The sequence below is a fragment of the Myotis lucifugus genome, unplaced genomic scaffold, assembly GCF_000147115.1.
Source record: "Myotis lucifugus unplaced genomic scaffold, Myoluc2.0 scaffold_27, whole genome shotgun sequence".
NCBI classification, from domain to species: Eukaryota; Metazoa; Chordata; class Mammalia; order Chiroptera; family Vespertilionidae; genus Myotis; species Myotis lucifugus.
This window is the reverse complement of record NW_005871075.1, coordinates 1411412-1437601: the sequence shown is the minus strand read 5'-3', so window position 1 is coordinate 1437601 and position 26190 is coordinate 1411412. Positions and strand designations below refer to the sequence as shown.

Sequence of the window (26190 nt, the reverse complement as noted above, 5' to 3'; positions counted from 1 at the left end):
TGGAAGGACCTAAGGGTTCGGGGCTAAGCCATGCTCTTATTCAGCACGGAACTGTTGCTACTGGGTCATACTGCAAACTGAACACCTGACTATTTTAGATAACCTCAAAACCTCCACCATGGGATACTAGATAGCCATGGAACCCATCATGAAGTGGCCACTGACTGATTCAACTGGTCACAAAGATGGACATATCCAGGAATACTATGTTCTCAAGTTAAAGTTATACACGTAGCATAGTCAGGTGTGGAGAGTACCTGAAATTAAGTAAATTTCAAAATGAGGAAGCTCAGACTCTTGCTTTACCTATTCCTGCTGCACCTGCCATCCTTCCCTCAGCCCACCCTTATGGCCTCATGGGGAAGTCTGTATAACAAGTAATCAGGAGAAAAGGTCAAGCCTGGTTTTCAGATGAGCTGATATGATACAGGTTGTAGCTAGAAATAGACGATTACAGCTCCCTTCAGAGAAGGCCCTGATAGGTAAAGCAGAGCCTTGTGTGGTGCCCTTATGTCCAATTTGCCCAGGAGAGATGGCATGAGATATGGGTCATACTGACTCATGGACCACCGTAACTGTTTAGCTGGATGGTGGGGACTACTTTATGAGGGCACATCTCATGGTCCACTTGACCCAGGAGTAAAGACAACTTTCAGTGTAAGCCAAACTGATAGATGAAGAACCAAATTTTAAATTGATGCCAAATGTAGACGGAGGAAGATAAGAACTAGCAACAAAATGGTTGGGCAAAATGTATGTGGATGAATCGCTTAAATAAAGAATGAAAGAAAACATTTGTGTCCCATCTGAATTCTCACTGGAGAAGAGGAGACTCTCAAAAACCAGGAGGACATTGTAAATCACCCTATAATTGCTAGTGTGTCTCCTTCCACAGTAATCTAGAGTTTGTTCAATGGGATCATAAACAAAGTGATCATGATGGCAAAGGCAGCTTTTACCAGTTAAGACTGCCTCTCACCACTGTTAACCTGTCTACTAACACTACTGAGTACCCAACTTGCCAAGTACAACAATCAATTCTGAGGGAAAAGCCTGCCACACAGTAGCAGGCTAATTACATTGAACCCCTTCTATCAAGACAGGACAACAATTTATCCTCACTAAAATATACATTTACTCAGGTTTGGTTTTGCTTTCCCCATCTGCCATGCTTGCCAGCAATACTGTACCAATAGTTAAATGCACCAGGTAATAAACTTTGGCTCTATTAGGGCAAATGAACCATACAGGGGGTAGTAACCACTTGTAGAAATGAGAACTATAATAGCTATGCATATTTCTCCTTTGCCAACTGTGTAATACATATTTATGTGTGTTAAATAATTTTCTGTCTCCTTTTGCCCTATTTTATATAGAACTAGAGGCCCAGTGCACGAAATTCATGCACTGGGGCGGGGGGGGGGGTTCCCTCAGCCCGGCCTGTGTCCTCTCGCAGTCCGGGAGCCCTTGGGGGATATCTGACTGATGGCTTAGGCTCACTCCCCGTCAGTTGAACATCCTTAGCATTGCCGCGGAGGCGGGACAGGCTCCCACCACTGCCGCTGCACTGGCCAGCCATGAGCTCACTTCTGGTTGAGCGGTGCTCCCCCTGTGGGAGCTCACTGACCACCAGGGGGCAGCTCCGGCGTTGAGCGTCTGCCCCCTGGTGGTTAGTGTGCTTCATAGCAACCGGGTCGTTCCGCTGTTCAGTCGATTTGCATATTAGCCTTTTATTATATAGGGTTTGTTGGTAATATTAGCCATGCAATCTACTCCAGAAGTTACAGAATTCCACAATTCCAAGGCAGAACAGTACCTAATCATGAGTGGGAGACCTGTATTAGTGGAGCTAATAGCATGAGGAGATTTTAGATACTCCATTTAGGGAAAAAGAAAGACCTTTGTTATTTCTATAAGGAAGAGCTATAATGTGACAAGTGTCAACATGTTACTGCTTCTGTTGTTTGAAAATATTAGAGGGGGTGTGTTGATATGGAATAGCCACACATGTTGGTGACATGCAGTGTAACAGCAGCATTTATGTTAAAACTGTTTCTTGGCTTCTTTCCTGCCTTTGTCACTTCCAGATGAGTAGCATCCAAATATGCTCTTCCAGCTTATATCACCTAGACTAATTCTGTAGTCTACAACTGAACCCTGCTGACAGCCAGTGGTCCTATGAAAGTTAAATGAGATAATATATGTAAAAATGGTTTAAGAAATAAAGTACAAAAACCATATGTAAGGTATAATTCTCCAATTTATAGTTTAAAATTGAGGTATGAATCAGAAGACACATTTAGAAGAGTTAGGAAGGTAACACTAAACAATAATATGAACTAAACACATTGATATAACGTACAAGATATAGGCTAAGTACATATAGGTCAAGTAGCGAGTGAAAAAAGGAATTCACAAGAGTTGAAGGTTCAGAGAGAATAAACGCTAATATTCTCAGCTGGGAAAACTGGGTTTTAATTATTGTTTTTCATTTACACATGGCAAATCCATGTATTTGAAATACTGTTATGTCATTTAATGTTCTCTAGGTCTAAAAACCATGGTACTCAATTCTCCACTAGTAATTCAATGTTTTAATTCTATTTTACAATAAATGTTTTAATTTTTCATTGACCCATCTACATTTCCTCAGTCTCCAGCACCAACATACAATTATCTGAAGTTGGGGTAATGCCTGCTGTCATAGAACACTGTATGTTTTCTTGGCTAATCAATGCTATTTTCTTACCAAAATTTGTCAAATCAGCCATTTGACAGACTAGAAAAAACAGGCAATAAAAGCCACATAAACACACCTCTGGTAACATGCACATTTCTTTAGGTAGGAAACAAAGCCAATGGCAACTGTTCACTTTCCAAGTGCGTTCAGACTGACAGCTAGTCAGTGACCCACCGAGGGATTCCAGAACCAACACAGGGGCTTGAGTCTGCTCAACAGGAGAAAGAGTAAGTCCAGGTGGCACAATCTTTAAGAGGCAACTCAAAAACTGTAAGACACTTTCTTAGCCAACTCTAAGTGCAAATATATTCCTTGTCATATAGATGTATCAATCTATTATCTAGAAATAATATGATGGTCACAAACTTTGTAAGAGCTTCCATCCTTAGATATATACCAATGTAGTGGGTCCATAAATACTTGCACCAGGCAAACAATATGTTACGTATTCTTCATATTTCCTGTGCTTAGTTTTACTGAAACAAATTTCTCTCGGTTGACAGGCAGTTTTGAATACCTCCCAGGCTCTAAGGTGCTTACTGCTCCACTTTATTTATCTTATTGTTGAAAGTATTACATAAGTCCCGCCTTCCCCCATTAACTATTTCCAGCCTGCTCCCGTCCCCTCCCTCCTCCCGGCCTTTTCCATCCCATTGCCTGTGTCCACGGGTTGTGTGTGTGTGTGTGTGTGTGTGTGTGTGTGTGTGTGTATATATATATATTCAGTGATTGGTCTCTTTCCACCCACCCTCCCCTGCCTTCCCTCTGAGGTTCAACAAACAGTCTGTTCACTTTAAATGCCTTGTTTGTTTTTTCTTTATAAAATAGCCAGAGTTTCTGATATTGGAAGTTACTAAAGGAATACAATCGTCTTCTTTTCTAAAAATCTAGTAGTGGTCAATACAAATATTTTCTTTAATAAGTTAGATGAGGTTCACATTTAGAAATCATTCTGTAACAATTAAAATACTAAATAAACACATTGGGACTGAATAAACAAGCTAGGTAAAAACATGGCAATTATTCAAGTATAGATATAAAGTATATTCTTATTATTGGGCCTCTTTCCTTTTTAAAAAAAATATATATATTTTATTGATTTTTTACAGAGAGGAAGGGAGAGGGATAGAGAGATAGAAACATCAACGAGAGAGAAACATCGATCAGCTGCCTCTTGCACACGCCCTACTGGGGATGTGCCTGCAACCAAGGTACATGCCCTTGACCGGAATCGAACCTGGGACCCTTTAGTCCGCAGGCCGACACTCTATCCTTTGAGCCAAACCGGTTAGGGCTGGGCCTCTTTTTTATGGAGAAGTTAATAGAGTAGGTCACACATTTTGGACTGGTGGCTAGTCTTGACCTCGTAGACATGCTACTCTCTTTGTGGCTGCAATGAAAAGCCCAGGAACTAGTAGAAACTTTCTAGGATATTCAAATAATTTAGTCTTATTTTTATACTTACAATATGGAAATCTTCCTAAAAACTGTATGGAAAGATTTATAAATACTGAAGTATTTATTAATATCCACGACTTAGGCATTGTTTTGTATTATTATTATTTCTTAAAGCTAGTTTTCACTCTGGCTGGTGTGGCTCAGTTGGTTGGAGTGACATCCTATGCACCAAAGGGTAACAGATTCGGTTCCAGGTCAGGGCACATACCCAGGCTGCAGGTTTGATCCCTGGTCAAGGCACATATGGGAGGCAACCGATTGATGTTTCTCTCTCTCTAGAGGCCCTTCCTCCCTCTCTAAAATCAATAAAAGCATATCCTTGGGTGAGAAGTAAAAAAAAAAAAAAAAAAGCTAGTTTTCAATTATGTTCTGGTTTGCCTTTATTTATAATTTGAATATTGTAATGTGTTAATCATAGGAGAATATTGTTAATCCAGATTGCGTTGATAAAGAAAATACCGACCTCAATTATTCAAGATGGAATGCATGCCAATGACTGTTTGTTGTTCATTAGTAGAATGATGCAAAAGAAGTGCCACATCCATCAGCTGGCCAACAACATGCTTCTCCTTTGGCCTGTCACTATGAGAAAGGGGAGGGGGGAGAGAAAGAGATCCTTCCTCCAGATGTGGTGAGAAAACACATAACAAAGCAACAGCTGTCCTCACTGTTTCAACATTGAGAGTCACACACAGTTAATTCCTGACACTGTGATAGCATCTACATATTGACATTACAGTCAATTCACAAAGGAAAACAGTACCCACTTTGCTTGTTCACTCTCCTTTGAGTACCTCTAAATTATCCTGTTACACAAATGTAGGCTTCTTTCAGCGAGGAAGCACAGATGTTATTAGCACATTTCACTTTGTTAACATAATAAACAGGCTCTACAAATGAAACTGGGCCTTGTGTAGTTTCTTTAGTAGGCTGTCTTTTGGAGCAATGCCTGAACCACAGGTGGCCAGTCATCAGACTGACTGTAAGAAAGATACTCAAGGGCCCATAAAATGCTATCTATTTATATAAAAACCCTGGGTGTAACGCGTCACGTCTGAGGCTCAACCAACTGGAAGTCAGACCTGCAGGGGTCGTCTTGGCAACAGCTGTGCCCTCCCTGAGCTGTTTTCCATGAGGGCAAGGTTTGAGGCAGGAACCGGCCCTCGGAGCATGGATGCACTGAGTCCTGGGTCGCCTTGCCAAGGACTGCACCCTTCTTGAGCTGTTTCCCACGAGGCCTGAGGGAAGAACCCACCCTCGGAGAGCCAGGAGCAGCCAGCAACAGTCAGTCCTGGGTTGCTGAGGCGGAGGCCACAGCGTGGTAGAACTCTGGGTCTGGCCCAACAGGGGGCGTGGCCGGCCTTCAAACCAGACCCTGACAGTAGGGAGGAGGGAGCCCCATTCCTCACAGAATCCACTGTTGGATAGCTTGCTGACAGTGGCCTGCCAGCCAGGAACCCCATTCACCTGCACCCTGGACCCTGACAGGAGGGAGGAGGGAGCCCCATTCCTCACGGAATCGACAGGTGGCCAGCTTGCTGTCAGGGCCCTGCCAGCTAGGAATCCTATTCACCTGCATATCTGTATAAAGTTTTAATACATTATATTAGAGGTCATGGTGGTACTGTTTTACCCACAGCTTCTACAGGAATTGCTGTAAATTTACTTCTCGGTGGAAGCACCTTTCATTCCCAATACAAATTACTGATTCCATTAAATGAAACTTTAATTTCTAGACTTGATATAAACAGTGAAGTTGCTAAAACTATTAAAAAGGCCCAACTTCTCATTATTGATGAATGCATCATGGCATCCAGTCATGCTATAAATGCCATAGACAGATTACTAAGAGAAATTATGAATTTGAATGTTGTATTTGGTGGGAAAGTTCTCCTTTCTGGAGGGGATTTTTGACAATGTCTCAGTATTGTACTGCATGCTATGCAATCGGCCATAGTACAAACAAGTTTAACCCTACCAGACCGCTGTACCGATTTTTAGGTAATTTCCACACAAAGGTGGAATATTGGCGCTAGATGAAAGGTAGATGAAAGGTAGACCTATTTTCTACAATGTCTCCAAGTTCCATCTTATTCTAACCACTAGTTTGCATGTAACTAACATTTTTCTATATCATGTTGGTTTTTTCTCTTTAATGCTCAGGAGCCCAGGTATAGGGGACAGTTAGGTTCAGGGCCTCAGGTCTGGTAGGATTAAAGTACTGTAATGTTTGGGGATGTTTCAGAAAGTTGTCTCTTACAACAAATATGAGATCAGGGGATTCTGCTTATAGTGAATGGTTAGTAAAACTTGGAGATGGCAAAGTTGATAGCAGTTTTCATTTAGGAATGAATATTATTGAAATCCCCTGTGAAATGATTTGTAATGGATCGATTATTGAAGCTACCTTTGGAAGTACTATATCTATAGATAATATTAAAAATATATCTAAACGTGCAATTCTTTGTCCAAAAAATGAGCACGTTCAAAAATTAAATGAAGAAATTTGGGATATACTTGATGGAGATTTTCACACATATTTGAGTGATGATTCCATTGATTCAACAGATGATGCTGAAAAGGAAAATTTTGCCATTGATTTTCTTAACAGTATTACTCCTTTGGGAATGCCATATCATAAATTAAAATTGAAAGTGGGTATAATCATAATGCTATTGAGAAATCTTAATAGTAAACGGGGTCTTTGTAATGGTATCAGATTTATTATGAAAAGATTACAACCTAACATTACCGAAGCTGAAGTATTAACAGGATCTGCAGAGGGAGAGGTTGTTCTGATTCCAAGAATTAATTTGTCCCCATCTGACACTGGCCTCCCATTTAAATTGATTCAACGACAGTTTCCCATGATGCCAGCATTTGTGATGATTATTAATAAATCACAAGGACGAACTCTAGACAGAGTAGGAATATTCCTACCTGAACCTGTTTTTGCACATGGTCAGTTATATGCTGCTTTCTCTCGAGTTTGAAGAGCATGGATGTTAAAGTTAAAGTTCTAAATACTTCATCACTAGGGAAATTAGTCAAGCACTCTGAAAGTGTTTTCACTCTTAATGTGGTGTACAGGGAGATATTAGAATAAGTTTAATCACTTTATCAGTCATTGCTTGCATCACTGTTGTTTTTATATCATGTTTTTTGTTGTTTTTATATCATGTTTTTGTTGTTTTCATATCATGTTTTTGTTGTTTTTATATCATGCCTCTGTTGTTATATCCTTTTGTACTGTTTATTTATTAATAAACATCAACAGGGTGGAGCAAACAGCTATGGCTGATCCTCAGTCCTACCTTAAGAGGCCCGCGGTCTCAGTGTCCCGCGGTAATCGCGGTAATCGCTGCAAGCACCTCTGAGAGAAAGCCGCCCTCAAGTTCCGCCCGATGCCAGACAGTCCAGTTTCTCCCCAGAGACTCACCCGGAACTGGAGTTCAGAGCAGTCAGGAGCTTGTGTCTCTCTCCTGACTGAAAAAGACAACCGCGTCCTCAGTTGCCAGCCCTTTCCGCGCACGCGCCTCCGTACCTCTGCACTTTACTTCCGCACCTCCTCTGAGTCTCAGTGTGCTTTTCTCTTTCCTTCTAGTTGTAGAATTTCCACTCAGCCAGCCTTCCTGTGGTTCTGGACGATGTCCGTTTTGTCTTTTAGTTGCAGTTTTGAAGTGGTTGTGCGAGGCAGCAATTTCAGGTGTTTACCTATGCCGCCATCTTGGTTTCTCTCCCTAAGTATATTTTTGCTGCCATCATGAACCCAGTACCCTTTAGCTAAGAGCTATATAGCCCTTCCCTTTGGATATTCCCATCTTCCACCCCCTTTTCCTTAAATAAATTCAATTTTTCTTTATACACCATCTGAGATGGCTATTTAGCCTTCCAGAGCACCCCCTTCCCCACATTAACCTTTCAGAATAGATCTATAATAAATAAAGAGACTAAGTTAGTAAATTAAACACTTCTAATAAACAAAAGCCCCAGCCCAGATGGTTTCACTGGTAGAGATTCTACCAACCATTTACAAACTCTGCCAAAAAGTAAGAGAGAGAAGACTTCCTAACTCACTCTACAAGGTGAGCAGACACATACCACCTAAATGTGACCCTACGGAAACTCAATCATTTCATCAGAACACAAAGCACCTCCCTAAACATAAACATCAAATTTTCCTTTTTACTTCAAAATTCTACTTTTCTCCATACAAAATAAGATAGAAATTTAAAATTTGACACAATTACTCTACTGTAAAAGAATTTAATTTATATGTCAGAATTCTTAAAATAAATGAAATGGGAGAGAGACAAGAAGGCTGCAGAGTAGCCAGAGGCTACATGCCCTTGATCCAAACCAGGGACCAGATTTATAACTAAAATACTGTGCGATCAACATGAAAAACCAAATGAAGTACTAGTATAGCTGACTGGAAATATACCTAAGGTGCAGTGAAGAAACAACGTAGAGGCTGGTAAGAGGAGGGGAGTCACGGAAATGGGGAGGACCCCCTTGAGAAGGTAGAGTGGCTGAGAGGCCGGAGGGTTATCAGCTGCAAAATTCCTTCCGCCTGGGAGTGTGGGGTCTCCACCCTACACAGGGATCCCAAACCCAAGCAGCAGAGACAGGAAGCAGAGCCCACACAGCATTGGGCAGAGGGAACCAGGGGGATTCTGTGTGCCTGGGAGACCGGGAGCACCTCCCAGTGCAGGAGTGCTCCTATTGTTAGCAGCCCCAGCCCTAGAAGTTCGCTTCAGGCTCTGAGGACTGGAAAGGCTGCGCTGTGGTGTTTGGGTCCAGCAGAGGGGCCTCTGGAAAGTTCTACTTTCTTGTAGGCACTGTGCAGAGAGCCCCAGTTAGTGACTAAACTGTTAGGCTTGGGGAAAGGGGAAAGGATTCTCCCACCTTGAGTGCAGGTTGGACGCCCTCCCCCTACTTGTGGAGCCTCCAGGACTGCTCGCCCTGTGGGGATAGCAGCACGGGGAGCCAGGTAGATGAGGGATTTGTGGCCCGCACTGAGAAGAATTGAGAGCATGAGTGGAGCTGGGAATCTCGGCCCCTTGGAGAGATCTGAGTCCTGTGTGGGGCTGATTTCTAACCCCTCCTGCTTGGACTGGCGGCGAAGGCGCGGTTCTGTGCAGAGCTGGGATTTTATCTCAGGGACTGTATCCCCCAGGGAGGCATCTATCAGGGACACAGATGGGTGAGTGCTGGCTTTTGGGACTGCATGGTGGAGAGGCTGATCCACGCTCCCTGTGAGCTCCACCAGGCAGCTCAGGAAGGAGAGGGAGAGCCCTCTTCCCCTCCTACAGGCTGTACACATCACCTACAACAGCCTTGTGGAGTCCAGGGCCTCACCCGACCCCAGCGCAGTTCTGGGGGGAATGCAGAGCTGCTCAGCGCTGGACATTCCAAGTCTGGGACCAGGAGGAAGTGCTTAGCCCCCTCCTGTGGACTGGGACAGTAACATTCTCAACCTGTCCAAGTTGATTGCGCAGTATTTTACTGTAAATCTGGAGGCTCTTTTGATCAATACCTCTCAGCCAGGGCAACTGAAACTGCTTCTGCAGAGAAGACGGCAGGCTGTACTCAACTCAATCCTGCCGCAAGGCCACCTCAGGGGGAACGAGAGTTGGAGTCTAACACCCACCGATGATAAAAACTCTCAGTAAAGTGAAAATGGAGGGAGCAGACTTCAACATAATAATGGCCATAATGACAAACCTACAGTCAACATACTTAGTGGGTCAAAACCACAAGCGTTGTCTTAAGAATAGGAATAAGACAGGGATGTCTGCTTTCACCACTCTTATTTAACACAGTACAGGAAGTTCTAGCCATGCTACCAGACTAGAAGAAATAAAAGGCATTCAAATTGGAAAGGAGGAAATAAAACTGTCATTATTTGCATATGACATAATATTGTATATAGAAAACTCTAAAGACCACCTACAAACTACTAGATCTAAAAAATAAATTCAGCAAAGTTGCAGGATAGAAAATCAGCATCCAGAAATTGGTGGCATTTTTATACACCAATAATGAGCTATCTGAAAGTGAAACTACGAAAACAACCCCATTCATTATTGCAACAGAAAGATATAAGGTACCTAGAAATAAATTTAACCAAGGAGGTAAAAGACCTGTACTCATAGAACTATATGACACTGAAGAAAGAAATTAAGGAATATACAAAAAAGTGGAAGCATATACTATGTTCCTGGATTGGAAGAATTAATATCATTAAAATGTTCATTCTACTCAAAACAATCTAAACTATACATTCAATGCAATTCCCACTAAAATACCAATAGTATATTTCATAGAACTAGAAAAAATATTCCAAAAATATATATGGAATCAAAAAAGACCCGCAATAGCATCAGCAATCTTGAGAAAGAAGAACATAGTTGGAGGTATTACAATACCAGATATCAAGCTATACTACAAGGCCATTGATTTCAAAATAGACTGGTACTGGCATAAGAACAGGCATATAGACAATGGAACACAACAGAGAGCCATTCTGACAGGTGTGAGGTAATACCTCATTGTCATTTTAATTTGCATCTCTGATGATTAATGTCCTTGAGCATTTTTTCATATGTCTATTAGCCATCTGTATGTCCTCTTTGGAGAAATGTCTATGCATGTCCTTTGCCCTTTTTTAAATTGGATTGTCTTCCTAGTGTTGGGTTGTATAAGTTCTTTATATATTTTGGAGATTAATTTTTTATCAGATGCATCATTGGGAAATATGTTCTTCCATGCAGTGTGTTCACTTTTCATTTTGTTAGTGATTTCTTTTGTTGTGTAGAAGCTCTTTAGTTTGGAATAATCACCTTTGATTAGTTTTTCCTGTATTTCCCTGTCCCTCAGATAGCAGCAAAAATATTGCTCTAAGAGGTGTCTAAGATTTTACTACCTATGTTTTCTTCTAGGATTTTTATGGCTTTACAACTTATATCTAAGTCTGTTATCCATTTTGAATTTATTCGTGTGTATGATGTAAGTTGGTTGTCTAGTTGCATTTTTTTTAGTATGTCCCCGTCCAATTTTCCTAACAACATTAATTGAAGAGACTTTCTTTACTTCATTGTATGCCCTTGCCTCCTTTGTCAAATATTAATTGACCATAAAGGTGTGGGTTGATTTCTAGGCTCTCTGTGTGTTCCATTGATCTATAGGCCCATAGGGAGGCAGTTGGGGGCGACCAGGCCTGAGGAAAGAAACAGTAAGATTTCCTCCCAGCTGAGCACAGGGAGTGGACCCCCCTGCCACCCCTGTACGGACTGGACAGACTGCTGGGCCTGCTGGCCTCTACCAGGTCCCAGGCCTCTGCTCCCAGGACTATTATCATAGTTTCCACCTTTTATTTCACAGTATGAGACACAAGGCATCTTAAAATGACTATTAAGAAATGGCCCACATTTAATATTTTTCTATTTGATGCTGAAGTTTTAAAAATAAAGTCTAATACTTAAAAGAATGACCTATTGTTGGACTCCCATAGCATTAATTTTCTTTCTTAGATGTTTTTCAGTGAATACATTTAAAAAATCTGATTAAACAATTTATTAAAATAGCTAATAGTGGTATTTGTGGCATTAACTTAGATTTTCTTATTGGTTATAGGTTTAAAGTTGTTTATTAAATGTGTTTCTATATTGTCACTGCAAATTACAGCACATTTTATAACTGCAGGTCTCTTCTTTGCCATATCCATAGTCACCACTCTTAAAGAACTAGCCATCTGCAAAGCATGAAGATAGGAGAAACCCATGGAACAGCTCTCCCATTAAGGAGAATATGACAAGTTCTGCATGAGAAACACTAGTTTAAAAAAACAAACAAAAAGCGACAAGGGTTCAAACACTGGAGAGAGCCCATACAGCTGGAAAGAATTAGGACAGACTTGATGAGAAAATGGAATTTGAGATGTCTTAAATGAAGACATGCGAGGCAGAGTGAGGGGGGAAATACCAGGAATATTAAATTGGTTCATTAGCTGGCCCACAGAATAAATAACAGAGCAACAGAAAACAAACTTGGAAAAGTTGTATGAGGGAATCATAACTTGTACACTGACAAGCAGTCTCTATTGTAATACACTACAAGGAACTACCTAGTATTTTTGAGTAAATGAGCAGCAGGCCCAAACCAGGCTTCCAAAATTTATGTCAGGACTGTGGCAAAACCAGCAGGACACAAAAGGGCTTGAAAAAAGAAGATCCCAGAAGTGGGTAGGTAACCAGCTGGAAGTCGCTGCAGTGGTTCGGGCAAGGAATGAAATGTACAGCAGTGAAAATAGAAGAGGAAACTACTAGAGCCATTCTGCAGGGACAGCCTGTGAATACTTAAGCACTGACTTGTCACTTGTGATTTGGTATTCCATGATAACCACTGAGTTAGCCAATCGCTAGGTGCCAGAGGTGAATTCATTAGGGCTAAAATACCCCGTGGCTGACCTGTTTCTCAGCGATGAGAGAGCTGACAGATGTTTGAAATCAACCCTGTGGCAGAGGAGAGCCTGTGAGAAGCCTGTCTAACTTGGAAGATGTTGGTTTTACCCCATGGGAAGAATAAAATTAGGTGAGTGGGCAGCACAGACCACTGTCACCACATCAAGTCCTGTTTAGTCACACGTGGCCTGAGGAAGGGGCAGCTCTGATGCACGGGAGGTTTAATTATTCAGGCTTCACGTTTCAGTTAGGCAGCAAGCGCTCCTGGCTTGAAGGATCCTTGGAACTATGCAGAGGTCATGGCCTTGACTCCTCCTACACTGTCCGGTCTTCTGTGGCCTGGTTTCTTTCCATCTCTTTGCAGATTGTTGTGTGCTTAGAGACCTTGATATGAAATTACTTTAAAAATAAAAGGCTCAATTCTGGGCCAGTTTAAATCTCTGCATGCCCATATCCCATACCCTTCCAAAGCACCAAGACAAACAGCAGAGGACAACTGCTCTAACCTGTTGCCCCTGGCCTCCATGCTCCATTTACGTCCATTTTCTTTGCTCTTGGAAATAGGTTTTTGTGGCTTCCTAAGGTTTTGTGGCTTCCTGAAATAGAGTCTCTGCCTCAATATTTTATTTTTAAATATTTTCAGACTTACAGAAAATAGGCAAGAATGCTCCGGTACTCTTGACCTGGATTTGTGAAGGGTGAACCTTAGATTACATTTGCTTTGTCACCCTCTCCAAATACAATGCACATACATATTACTGTGGTTCAGGTTGTTTGTTACTATTATTATTCTCTTGGTGAACCATACAGAGTAAACTGCAGATATTACTGTCATTTATTTTTTTAAATTAAGACTTTACTTTTTTCAGAGCAGTTTTTGGTTATAGCAAAATTGAGGGGATAGTACAAAGGTTTTCCATGTGTCCCCTGTCGCTACACATGCATAGCCTCCCCCATTATCAATATCCCCTTAACACAATGGTACATTTGTTATAATTGATGAACCGATATTAACACATCATAATCACCTACAGTCCATAGCTTACAATATGGTTCACTCTTGGTGCTGTATATTCTATAGGTTTAGAAAACTGTATAATGATACAGAGTATTTTCACTGCCCTAAATATTCTGTGTTCCTCCTACTTATCTCGAGATCCCTTCACAATCCCTGGCAACCAATGATCATTTTACTGTCTCCATAGTTTTATCTTTTTCAAAGTGCCATGTAGTTGAAATCACACAGTGTGTAGCCTTTTCAGACTAGCTTTTTTCACTTAGTAAGATACATTTAAGGTTCTTCTATCTCTTTTCATAGCTCGATAGCTTACTTTATTTTATTTATTTATTTTTTTGTTAATCATCACCCTAGGATATTCTTCCATTGATTTTTTTTTTTTTTTTTTTTTTGGAGAGAGTGGAAGGGAGGGGGAGAGACAGAGAAATGGAAACACTGATGTGAGAGAGACATATGGATTGGTTGCCTCCCACACAGGGCCCCAACCAGAGCCAGGGATTGAGCCTGCAACCAAGATACGTGCCCTTGACCGGAATCAAACCTGGGACCCTTCAGTCTGCAGGCCGATGCTCTAACCACTGAAGCAAACCAGCTAGGGCTAGCTTACTTTATTTTAAAATTGAGTAATATTCAATTTTCTAGATGTACTAGTTTTATTTATCTATTTGTCTACTGAAGGACATCTTGGTTACTTCCAAGTTTGGGCAATTATCAATAAAGCTGCTATAAACATCCCTGTGCAGGTGTTTGTTGTGTAGACCTAAGTTTTCAACTACCTGGGTAAATACTAAGGAGCATAATTGCGGGACTGTATGATAAGAATATATTTAGTTTTGTAGGAAACTGCCAAACTGTCCATAGTAGCTAAACCATTTTGCATTCCCACAAGCAGTGGGAATTCCTGTTGCTCCACATTCTTGCCAGCATTTGGTGTTGTCAGTGTTCCTGATTCTGGCCATTGTAATAAATGGGTAGCACTATTTCATCGCTGCATTTGCTTTTCCCTAAAGATATGATATGGATGGAGTATATCTTTTCATTTTTTTTTTTACCAACTATCCCAATGGTTTCCTTTACAGCAATTCTTTTTTAAAATCCAGGATCACAACTGTGTCTAGTACCAGCTTTTTAATACATGGTTTTGATTCTTTTGCTGTTACATGTCCAGAACTATAAGACTCTCTCTCATAGCAATACCTGTCCAGGGCAATTGAACCTTGAGTGACTCAACAGTAGGAGGTACTACACAGAAGAACAAAGGGCCAGCGTCACTACCTCCCTCCCCCAATGTTCTGCTCTTATGGAAGGACAATGCTGGTGATGGATTTACCTTCCTTCAAGCGAGAACCACACCCAGGACTACGGGGTTCCCCCACCACAGGCAGGAACAGCTGAGCCCACCGTAGGTAATCTGGGTCATCTTGTTTAGTCTTATCAACAAATTCACAGCTGCTCCAGGAAGCAGTAACAAAACAGCCTCCCCAGACTGAGTGCTATAGGGGGACTGACTCATTTGACCTCAAATTGTCAATGTACATAAAGAACTTACATGGCAAGAAAGATCTCACCAAAAATGACCGTTATCTATCACAGCAGAACTTTAATGTCCGTTCACTCATTTGACAACTTTATTTAGTGACTTCTTTGTGTCAGGTCATATACCAGGCATTCAGTCTCTTTCCTTGTGGTAAACTCTTTTATCCCCAACTGCAGAAATTCATTCTTGAAAACCAGTTCAATCAAAATGACAATCCCAGAAACAGTTTGCTAACCTGATAAGGAGGAACTGACATTTGTAGTGGGAGCCTCTACTTGGTAATTTGAGAGCACTCTCTAGGTATAACTCCAACTCCACCCCATCTCTACACCAACAGTGTCCTAAACATGCTTCTAAGGACGCATATGAGCCACTTGATGGGAAGGAGACTGAGAGTTTTAGATCATGATTATATTATGCCTCAATGACCTCACAGAGGCAAGCGTTTGTTTTATTTTGGGTCATCAACAATTGTGACAACTGGATATAAAGAAACCCTCTCCCAGAAAAAGAAACAGATACAGTTCACATAATCCCTATTCTAGAGACCAAACGGTTCGGTTCATCAGTTCCCTTGTCTTTGGAGTTCAGTTTCTCACTTCCCTCCTTGGTTAATAATCTGTGCAGCCACCTATTTTAAATGGTCTGTCTGTTCCTCTGAGCTAGCTGTTTTGGGGATGGCAATTACCCCCAAGGGCCAGCAGAGAGAAACTACTTGGTACTAACAAAGTTTTATTCAGGGCTCATTAGAATCAAAAGCAATGTGCGTGCTCTGTTTGGAGTATGGATTGGCTCCATAGCTTATTTCTTATGCTGCTATTTTCTATCAACTGTTGAATGGGAGGAAGTAAAAGTGGTAAAGTTAATGTAAGCTAGATGATATAAACTACAGCGGGGCCTTGACTTACGAGTGTCCCAACTAACGAGTTTTTTGAGATACCAGCTGTCTCTCGGCCAATTTTCTGCATTGAGTTGATAGAGTAATTTGAGTTAACGAGCTCCTTAACGAGCTCGGTCTCAGCACGAATTAATCGTAAGTCAAGGCCCCACTGTATAAGGATTTTAACAAGTAAAACAACACAGCACAAAACAAAACAAAAAAAGACTTACTTTAAAAGAAATAACTGGTCAAAGATCTAACGGTACAAAAAAATCTGTTAAAAAATTAAACAAGTCAATGCTCAGCAAAGTGGGAATAGAAGGATCATACCTCAACATAATAAAAGCCTTATATGACAAACTTACAGCCAACATACTACTCAATGGGCAAAAACTAGAACCATTTCCCCTAAGAACAGGAATAAGACAGGGATGCCTGCTTTCACCACTCTTGTTCAACATAGTACTGGAAGTGCTAGACACAGAAATAAATGGCATCCAAATTGGAAAAGAAGAAGTAAAATTGTTATTATTGTTATTATTCACAGATGACATGATACTGTACATAGAAAACCCTTAAGACTCCATCAAAAAATTATTAGACTTGATAAATGAATTCGGCAATGTAGCAGGATACAAATTTAACGCCAAGAAATCGATAGCATTTTTATAGACCCATAGTGAACTTAAAGAGAGATTAAAAAACAATCCCATTTGGATGTGGAGAGAGCAGAGTGCCTGGAAAATGGCTCCTCTGTGTATAACACATCCAACAGCAACTTGGGCTTACTCCTCACAGGTGGCAGGACACCATGACCTTCCTGTGACATTACGCCATATATATATATAAAATCCCATTTACCATTGCACACAAAAAATTAAGATACCTAGGAATAAACTTAACTAAGGAGGTAAAAGACCTGTACTCAGGAAACTACAGGACGTTGAAAAAAGAGATAAAGGAAGATATAAACAGATGGAAGAACATACCGTGTTCATGGATTGGTAGAATTAACATCATTAAAATGCCCATTCTACCCAAAGCAATCTACTAGTATAGATTCAATGCACTCCCCATTAAAATACTAATGGAATATTTCACAGACCTAGAATGAACTCTCCAAAAATTCATGTAAAATTTAAAAAGACCCCGAATAAAGCTGCAGCAATCCTGAGAAAGAAGAACAGGGTAGGAGAAATCTCAATACCAGATATCAAGCTGTATTACAAAGCCACTGTTCTCAAAACTGCCTGGTACTGGCACAAGAACAGACATATAGACCAATGGAATAGAGAACCCAGAAATGGACCCAAACCACTATGCTCAATTAATATTTGACAAAGGAGGCAAGAATATACAATGGAGTCAAGACAGTCTCTTCAATAAATGGTGCTGGAAAAATTGGATAGATACATGCAAAAAAATGAAACTAGACCACCAACTTACACCATACACAAAATAAACTCAAAATGGATAAAGGACTTAAACATAAGATGGGAAACCATAAAAATACTAGAGGAATCCACAGGCAGCAAAATCTCAGACATATGCCAAAGCAATCCTTCACTGATACAGCTCCTAAGGCAATGGAAACTAAAGAGAAAATAAACAAATGGGACTACATCAAAATAAAAAGCTTCTGCACAGCAAAAGAAACCATCAACAAAACAACAAGAAAGCCCACTGCATGGGAGAACATATTTGCCAATGTTATCACCGATAAGGGTTTAATCTCCAACATTTACAGGGAACTCATACAACTTAACAAAAGGAAGATAAACAACTCAATTAAAAAATGGGCCATGGACATAAAAAGATACTTTTCTAAAGAGGACATAAGGAAGGCCAAGAGACATATGAAAACATGCTCAAAGTCACTAATCAGCCGAGAGATGCAAATCAAAACGACAATGAGGTACCATCTCACACCTGTCAGAATGGCCATCATCAACAAATCAACAAACGACAAGTGCTGGAGAGGATGCAGAGAAAAAGGAACCCTTGTGCACTGCTGGTGGGAATGCAGACTGGTGTAGCCACTGTGGAGAACAGTATGGAGTTTCCTCAAAAAACTAAAAATGGAACTCCCATTTGACCCAGTGATCCCATTTCTAGGAATATATCCCAAGAAACTAGAAACACCAATTAGAAAGGATATATGCACCCCTATGTTCATAGCAGCACAATTTACAATAGCTAAGATTTGGAAACAGCCTAAGTGCCCATCAGCAGATGAGTGGACTAAAAAACTGTGGTACACAATGGAATACTATGCTGTTATAAAAAGGAAGGAACTCCTACCATTTGCAACAGCATGGATGGAACTGGACAGCATTATGCTAAGCGAAATAAGTCAGTCAGAGAAAGGTAAATATCACATGATCTCACTCATTTGTAGATTATAATGAACAACATAAACTGATGAACAAAAACAGATCCAGAGACAGATAAGCATTGATCAGAGGCTCAAACCTCAGAGGGAAGGTAGGAGATCAACCCAAGGACTTGTATGCATGCATATAAGCATAACCAATGGACACAGATACTAGTGGGTGAGGGAATGAATGGGAGTGGGGTGGGGGGAAAATAATAGTGTGCTAAGATTTTGCCTTTTTAGTGAGGCAGCATTAATTAATTTTAGAAATTCATATATTAATACATGTTTAATTAGGCATGCTAAAAACATAAGAATAACCACTTAAGCAATACAAAATGAAATAATTTATAAACCTACTAGAGAAAATAATATGGAACTAAAATTATCCATCTAAAAAAAGGATGAAATGTAACATCTTAAACTTATAACAACCTAGGTTAAACAGTACCAACTCGGTTTCAATACACTCGGTTTCAAACACTCAGCTCTTGTACATAAAAAACAAGTGTGATTTTTTTTCTTCTAGTTATTTTTCTTCACCCAATAGGAATGCTGAAGGGACTCTTCAGCATCACCATGCTAGCCTATGAGAGAGAATATGTCCCATGGGAAAACAACGGAAACGCAGTGATTATGCTCATAGAATTTTATTTGTCAGCGTGGCATTAATTTAATAGGATAGTACTACTGTTAAGTGAACACTACCTGTCTCTGCTACTGTCAGCCCTCTGTCCTATAAGATTGTGGACAGTGAAAACTTCCCAAGCAGTTTTATCTTTGTTGGGGCTGAAAGATAGGTAAACTATGTGCTTTTATAGCTGCAAATAAGAGCATACATATTCCTACCCTAATGTCTGATTCCTAAAAATGAGCTGATTATCTCGTTTCAAGACCTTCCTGGAAAATATGAAGACCATCTGATCACACTGCTCTTGCAAAGCCAAGTTCCATTCATGACACAAATCATACTAGCGCTGAACTCGAGCAGTTCACTGTGCAGGAGGAAAGAACAGAGTGTGACTGTGGGTGACTTTTCTGTTGGATGTGCTCTAACTGAGGCAGGTGAAGGCACTAATGTGCCACATAAGGGAGAGCAACAAGCTTGCCTGGAACTAGGTAGAACATGGCAAAAAGGTAAACATAGAAGGAGCAGGAGAAGTACAAATTCTGTATGTGGACCAGGGCGGTGTGCAAAGACACTCCAGGAAGAAGTGTCTTTCTCCACAAGAGGAGAAAACACAGTGTGAACCCTCAGTGACCATCGTAAGTCATTATCATTTCGAGAACAAGACCAGCTTAAGGCCATCTCTGATTTGACTTTTGTCTTGATCGTGGTTGTGTTAAAAACAACAGAAGGAAACAATGAGAAAAATTTAAGAAAATTTTCTTTATTCTAGCTGATGCAAACCTCCAGGAGATGAAGAACATGACTGATCCTAAGACCTTTTAAGCAAAAATAAGCCTGTATTAATTTATGTAATATAACATTTGTGTTCACATTTATTATTTAACCTAATGGGTCACAATGTGTTATTGTATCTGAAAGAATGAGGGTGCTAAGTGGAATGTCCTTAAAGAGAGATACTGGGAGGCCAATGCAGTGACACCTTTAATACCTTCTCTCTCCATGAGCTCAGAGGCAGCACCTGGCGGCCAGCAATGCAGGGGCTGTGCTCACAACCCATGCCTGGGCGACTATGGCCGGAAAGAAACTTTTTAAACAGTGAAACTTTTGTTTGTCTTTCCAATCTTTACTTTTGTGATAAGGAGTACAGGTGGGCCAATAGGGAGGCTGCATTAGATATGAAGCATTCTATTCACTCAATAATGTTTAATGTTTAACCATAAATTTATTGCTTTAACTGTAATGCTCTTAACAGGGATTCAAAGCTAGATCAAAACTGGCTTCAAGTAACCACTAAATTTTGTTAGATCAAAATTTTCATTTTGAAACCAGTGATGTCTAGCTTCTCTGATGTAAATAAACCTTGCTCTCTAGACAGTGTTCTCTGGCCCTAATAAATCACACTCGTTCAGGCACTTTACTTAATTTACTTTAACATGTGTGATCAGAGGAAGCAATGCTGTATGTAATCCTTTGAAACCTATAATATTATGTTACATTATTTCACAATACTCTATGGAGTTTTCACCTGACTTTTACATGATTTTCATATTCAATAACTATGTGAAGTTGAAGCCTCTGAAACACAGTTATGATTATGTTTCTATGTCACAGAGAAATAGATGTTGAAACAATCAGTTTCATGGTGGACTATTTTATTCATTACTTATCCTCAGTAACCTGTGAAAAGGCACAGCAGATCTCACCTGCCAGGTTAGAAATGAACATAATGAGGCTCAACGAAATGATTAGAAATGCAGTGTTGGATCGTAAATTCTGGCCGGTGCTAACTCAATACTCTTTCAACCAAGGTCCCTCAAATATAAGGAATCAATATTTCTCTTTGGCCCTATGATTTGCAAATATTTTTTCACTTTCTATGGGCTGTCTTTTCACTCTCTTGATACTGACCTTTGTTTCAAAAATGTTTTCAGTTTTTGATGAAGTTCAACATATTAAATTGAATTTATTTTTAATTGGCCCATGCTTTTGGTGCCATATCTAAGAAATAATTGCCAAATCCAATGTTATAAAGATTTCCCCTTATATTTTCCTCTATTTTATAGTTTTAGCTCTTAAGTTTAGGTCTTCTTCAGTTGATTGGTAATTTTTGTATATGGACTAACATTACTCTTTTGCATGTGGCTATCCAATTTCCAATCATCTATTTCACTATATGTATAAGAGTTTATTTTTGGGCTCTCTATTCTATTCCATTTTTCTGGAATAGAATAGGACAGATATTCGGTCCTAATGCCAGTACCATACTGTTTTGTTTTTGGGTTTTATTTTGTTTTTTTCTTTATTTCAATCCTCACCCGAGGATATTTTTCCCATTGATCTTTAGAAAGACGGTAGAAGAGGAGGGACAGGGGAGAGGGGAGAAGGGAGAAGGGAGAGGGGAGAGGGGAGAGGGGAGAGGGGAGAGGGAAGAGGGGAGAGGGGAGGGAGAGAGAGAAACATCAATGTGAGAGAGACACATCGACTGGTTGCCTCACACATGTTCCCACAACTGGGGCTGGGGATCGAACCTGCAAATGAGGTATGTGCCCTTGACCAGGGATCAAACGCACGATCCTTTGGTCCACAGGCCCATGCTCTAACCATTGGCCAGGGCCCATACTGTTTTAATTAGTGTATAATATTTTGAAATCAGGAAGTGTGAGTCCTCCAACTTTACTGCTCTTTTCCAAGATTGTGTTGGCTATTTGGAATTCCTTGATATTCCATATGAATTTAGGATGGGTTTTCTCCTAGTAGAAATAGTGTTTAAATTTTATAGGGATTACAGTCCCTCTGTAGATTGCTTTGGGAAGTATTATCATCTGAAAAATATTAAGAATTCTAATTCAGGAACATGGGAAGTCTTTCCATTTATTTGTTTTAGCAAATTTTCACTGTATTCTTGGTTAAATTTATTGCTAATTTTTTTTCTGATATATTGTAAATGAAATTGTTTCCAAAATTTTTTTGTATTATTCATTACTAGTATACAGAAATACAACTGATTTTGCATACTGATTTATATCGTGCAATTTTGCTGAAATTATTAGTTTAAACTGCATGTGATTTTTAGGGTTTTCTCCATATAAGATCATGTCATCTACACACAGAAGCAATTTTATTCCTCCAAACTGGATATCTTTGCTTTGTTTTACTTGCCTAACTGCCCTATTTAGAATTTTCATTATGTTGAATGTAATTGTAAAAGGTGGGCATCCTTGTCTTGTTTCTGAGCTTAAAAAAGAACTTCCAGTTTTTCATCGAGTGTGGTATTAGGCTGTTGGCTTTTCATGAATGTCCCACATCAAGCTGAGGAGGTTCTTTTCTGTTCCTAGTTTGTTGACCATTTTTCATCAACTGAGATGATCTTAGTTTTCTCCTTTATTAATCATTGATCTATTTCCAATGCTGAACCATTCCTGCATTCTGGGAATAAATTCCCCTTGGACATGGTGTATAATCCTTTTTGATATGCTGCTAAGAACTTTTATATGCATATATGCATAACCCATACACATAGACAATAGTGTGGTGAAGGCCTGGGGAGGGGGTAGGAGTAGGGTAGAAGGGATCAATGGGGGGAAAAGAGAACATCTGTAATACTTTCAACAATAAAGATAAATTTAAAAAACATTTTAAATAATCAGTTTGCTAATATTCTGTGGGGGATTTTTGAATCAATATTAATAAGGGATACTGGTCTCTAGTTTTTATTTTGGGGGTGGGGGTTATAATCTTTGTCTAGTTTTGGTACCAGAGTAATGCTGGCCTCATAGAATGAATTAGCAAGCATTCTTTCCTTTTCAATTTTTGGGAAGAGTTTGAGAAGGACTGGTACTAATTCTCCTTTCTATATTTGGAAGAATTCATTGGTCATTGACTTTTCTTTGTTGAAAGACTTTTGCTTACTGAATTAATCTCCTTACTAGTTATAGGTCTCTTCAGATTTTCTATTTCTTCATGAATAAGTCTGGGAGACTGTGTGTTTCTAAGAAATTGCCCATTTTACTTAAGTTATCAAATTTCTTCCCATTCAACTGTTTATCCCATTCTTTTATAATCCTGTTTATTTCTGTAAAATCAATAATTATGTCTCCGTTTTCATTTCTGATTGTAATAATTTGAGTCTTCTCACTTTGCGGGGGAGCAGTCTAAATAAGTGTTTGTCAGCTTTGTTGCTCTTTTCAAAGAGACAACGTTGAGTTTAATTGACTTTCTCTAATGTTTTTCTATATAGTACTCTCTATATTTCATTTATCTCCTCTCTAATTTTTATTATTTCGATCCTGCTGGCATTGGATTTGGTTTGCCCTTCTTTTTTTTTCTAGTACCTTAGGGTGTAAATATAAGTTACTGATTTGCGGTCTTTCTTCTTTTTTAATGTGTTTGCATCTATAAACTTCCAATGCTGGACTGCTTTTATATAGTAAGTTTAGGGGTGTTTTGCTTTCATTTTTATTTGTCTCATGTTATTTTCTATTTTCGCTTGTATTTCTTCTTCAACCCATTGGTTGTTTAAGAATACATTCTTAATTTCCATATTATGCATTTTCTAGTTTTCCTTTTGTTTGTAATTTCCAGTTTTATTTCATTGAGAATATAAGAGGTATTTTGTAGTAAATCTTTTTAAATTTAAGATTCTGGGTATTCATTTCCTAGTATTACCATAACACTGATCCTTTGTTTCACTTGTTCAAATCTCCTTTGTAACCTCTTGAGTTTTAAATTTTAAATTATTGTACTTTTTAACTCCAAAAGTTCTCTTTATATTATGATTTCTATATGTTTACTTACATTTTCATTTTTCTCATTAATTGTTCCTGATTTCCTTTCATTTTTTAATGTATATTTTCCTTTCACTCATTGTACATGTTTAAGACAGTTGATTTCACATCTTTAACAAATAATTCCAATGTCTGGGCTGCTTCTGTGATTGTTTCTGTCAAATTATTATTTTTTTTTCCTGTGAAATAGGCCATTTTTCTTCTATATATATGTATATTTTATAATTTTTGCTGAGAATTGGATATTTGAGTATTGTTTTGTGTTAACTCTAGAAATTTAATTCTTCTATTCCTCAGGGATTGCTGACTTATTTTATTAAAGGCTGAATTAATCCATTTATGACTTTTTCATGCTATTTTTTTCAAGGTGTGTGTTCCCTCTCATATGTGGTGATTGACATTTCTACTTCATTGTCTCTGTGGTCAACTGATAATGATTTTCTTAAATGCTTGGCTCCCAAAAGTGGGAAGGTCTATAAGTATTATTTATTCAAGTCTCCTGGAAACCACTTAAGCCTGTGGGAGTTTGAAAATGTCCACTAGCCTCTGCATTAGTCCCCCCAGTGCTCAAAAGCAGCACTGAGGAATCAATACACAACCCTCATATATCACCCACCCTAGCTCCAGCATTCTGAACCAGGATTGTGTGGCTGGGGAATGTGGGAAGATAGGTGCTATCACTTTAAAGGCTGAAATTCCCCCAAACTTACTCTTAATCAAGGTCTTCCCCACACTGCAAGTGTCCAACTAGACTCCAGAGTTCTAGAATAGTTCTAAAACAGACAGCTCCTGCCAGTGCAGGAGTGCTTTAGATGAGGTATGGACTTCTGGAACTTCTTTCTCTGCCTTCTTTAGAGATATTCCTCCCCTTGGTTTTCTTGACCCCACTCTTAGGTAAGAATGTTTGCTAATATTTTTAAAAATATGATTTTAATTAATTTTTAGAGAAAGAGGAAGGGAGAGAGATAGAGTGATAGAAACTTTGACGAGGGAGAAACATCATGGATCAGCTGTCTCCTCCTAGCCCCCTGCTGGGGATCGAGCCTGCAACCTGGGCATATGCCCTGACTGGGAATCTACTGGTGACCTTTGGTTCATGGGTCGTTGCTCAAACACTGAGCAACACGGGCCAGGCTGTTTGCTAACGTTTTGTTTATAGGTTCGCCTCTGTTTCTGATTCCCTCTATTGTAAGTCGTAATGCACATTCACAAGTTAGAGACCTTTGAGAACCCCTACAGTCCAGAAGTAATCTGAGCACAGGAGCTTTTAGTCGTATTCCTATGAAGACCTCATGGAAAAGTGTTCTGTGGTCACCAGCTGAAAGCCTGCTTTCCTTCTTCCTCATAGAAGCATAAAAGCTTGATTTCCTTTTCTCCTTTCCTCCAATGTTTTTGTCTGTCCAGATCATCATCATGTTATATTTTGTCCTTTTCACAGTGTATTAGTTTTCTATTTATTTTCTCTCAAAACACCCTGTCATTTTGGAGAGAAAATTTGGCTTTTTGGCTGTCACAACAGAAAGATAATCCCACATAGCAAACAAAGTTCTAACTTTAGCATTGCTTTATGTCTAGCAATAAGAGCCAGCAATTTCAAAGAATCCCAGGCAGCAAATATGAAGCAGGAACAAACAGAGCTTTGGTCCGCTGGCACTACCACACATGCGTGCACTAAAAACTCAGATGGGCTGAGTTTCTCTTCTGGCATCACGGTTTCTCTCATGTTTACCCAGGGCTCTAACTATTGCTGGTGTCAAGAAGATACTGTTGACTATGCCCTCAAAATATGCCTTATGTCTCCCCATTTTACTACTCAGCGTCATAACTCAAGCCAAAAGTTAGAGGAATCTTCCTTGTCTTTCCTTCACATACCCTATCAAACCTGTCACCAAATCATGTGCCTCTTAACTCCAAAATATATTCTGAACCCACTGTTTACTATTCTAGTTGAAATCATCATCTTCCCTTACACTTGAGCTACCCCCAAAGCCTCTGAGATGCCTTTACTCTGGCCTCCGACACATACTTATCCTCCACAAACTTCAAACTGTGAATCGGATCACATGTCTTCTTCCCTAGGCAGCAGGGAGTATTAAAACCAGCTCCTTTAATATTGTGCACAGGTTCTCCATCCTCACCTGCTGCTGCTCCTGGTGCAGAATTTCCACTCCGTCCATATATCCCAGCATACACCCTTCATCAGGCCCTTCTGGCTTCTTGGTCTCTGCTCATTCAGTCTCCTCTATTTCAAATGCCTTTACAGTCCCTTCATGGTTCTTTTCAACTTAGTCTTCAAAGCTTAG

The 26190-nt window shown here is 39.7% G+C and overlaps 1 protein-coding gene and 1 non-coding gene across 2 annotated transcripts in view; one reads left to right on the top strand and one right to left on the bottom strand.

Moving 5' to 3' along the window:
* The window catches only part of SPIDR (scaffolding protein involved in DNA repair), a 256942-nt gene that overhangs the window by 129839 nt on the left and 100913 nt on the right, over window positions 1–26190 (bottom strand). The window lies entirely within an intron of this gene.
* Window positions 16813–16941, top strand: LOC111825465. Its single transcript, XR_002828636.1, has one exon. It is a non-coding gene; the product is annotated as a small nucleolar RNA SNORA11 (small nucleolar RNA).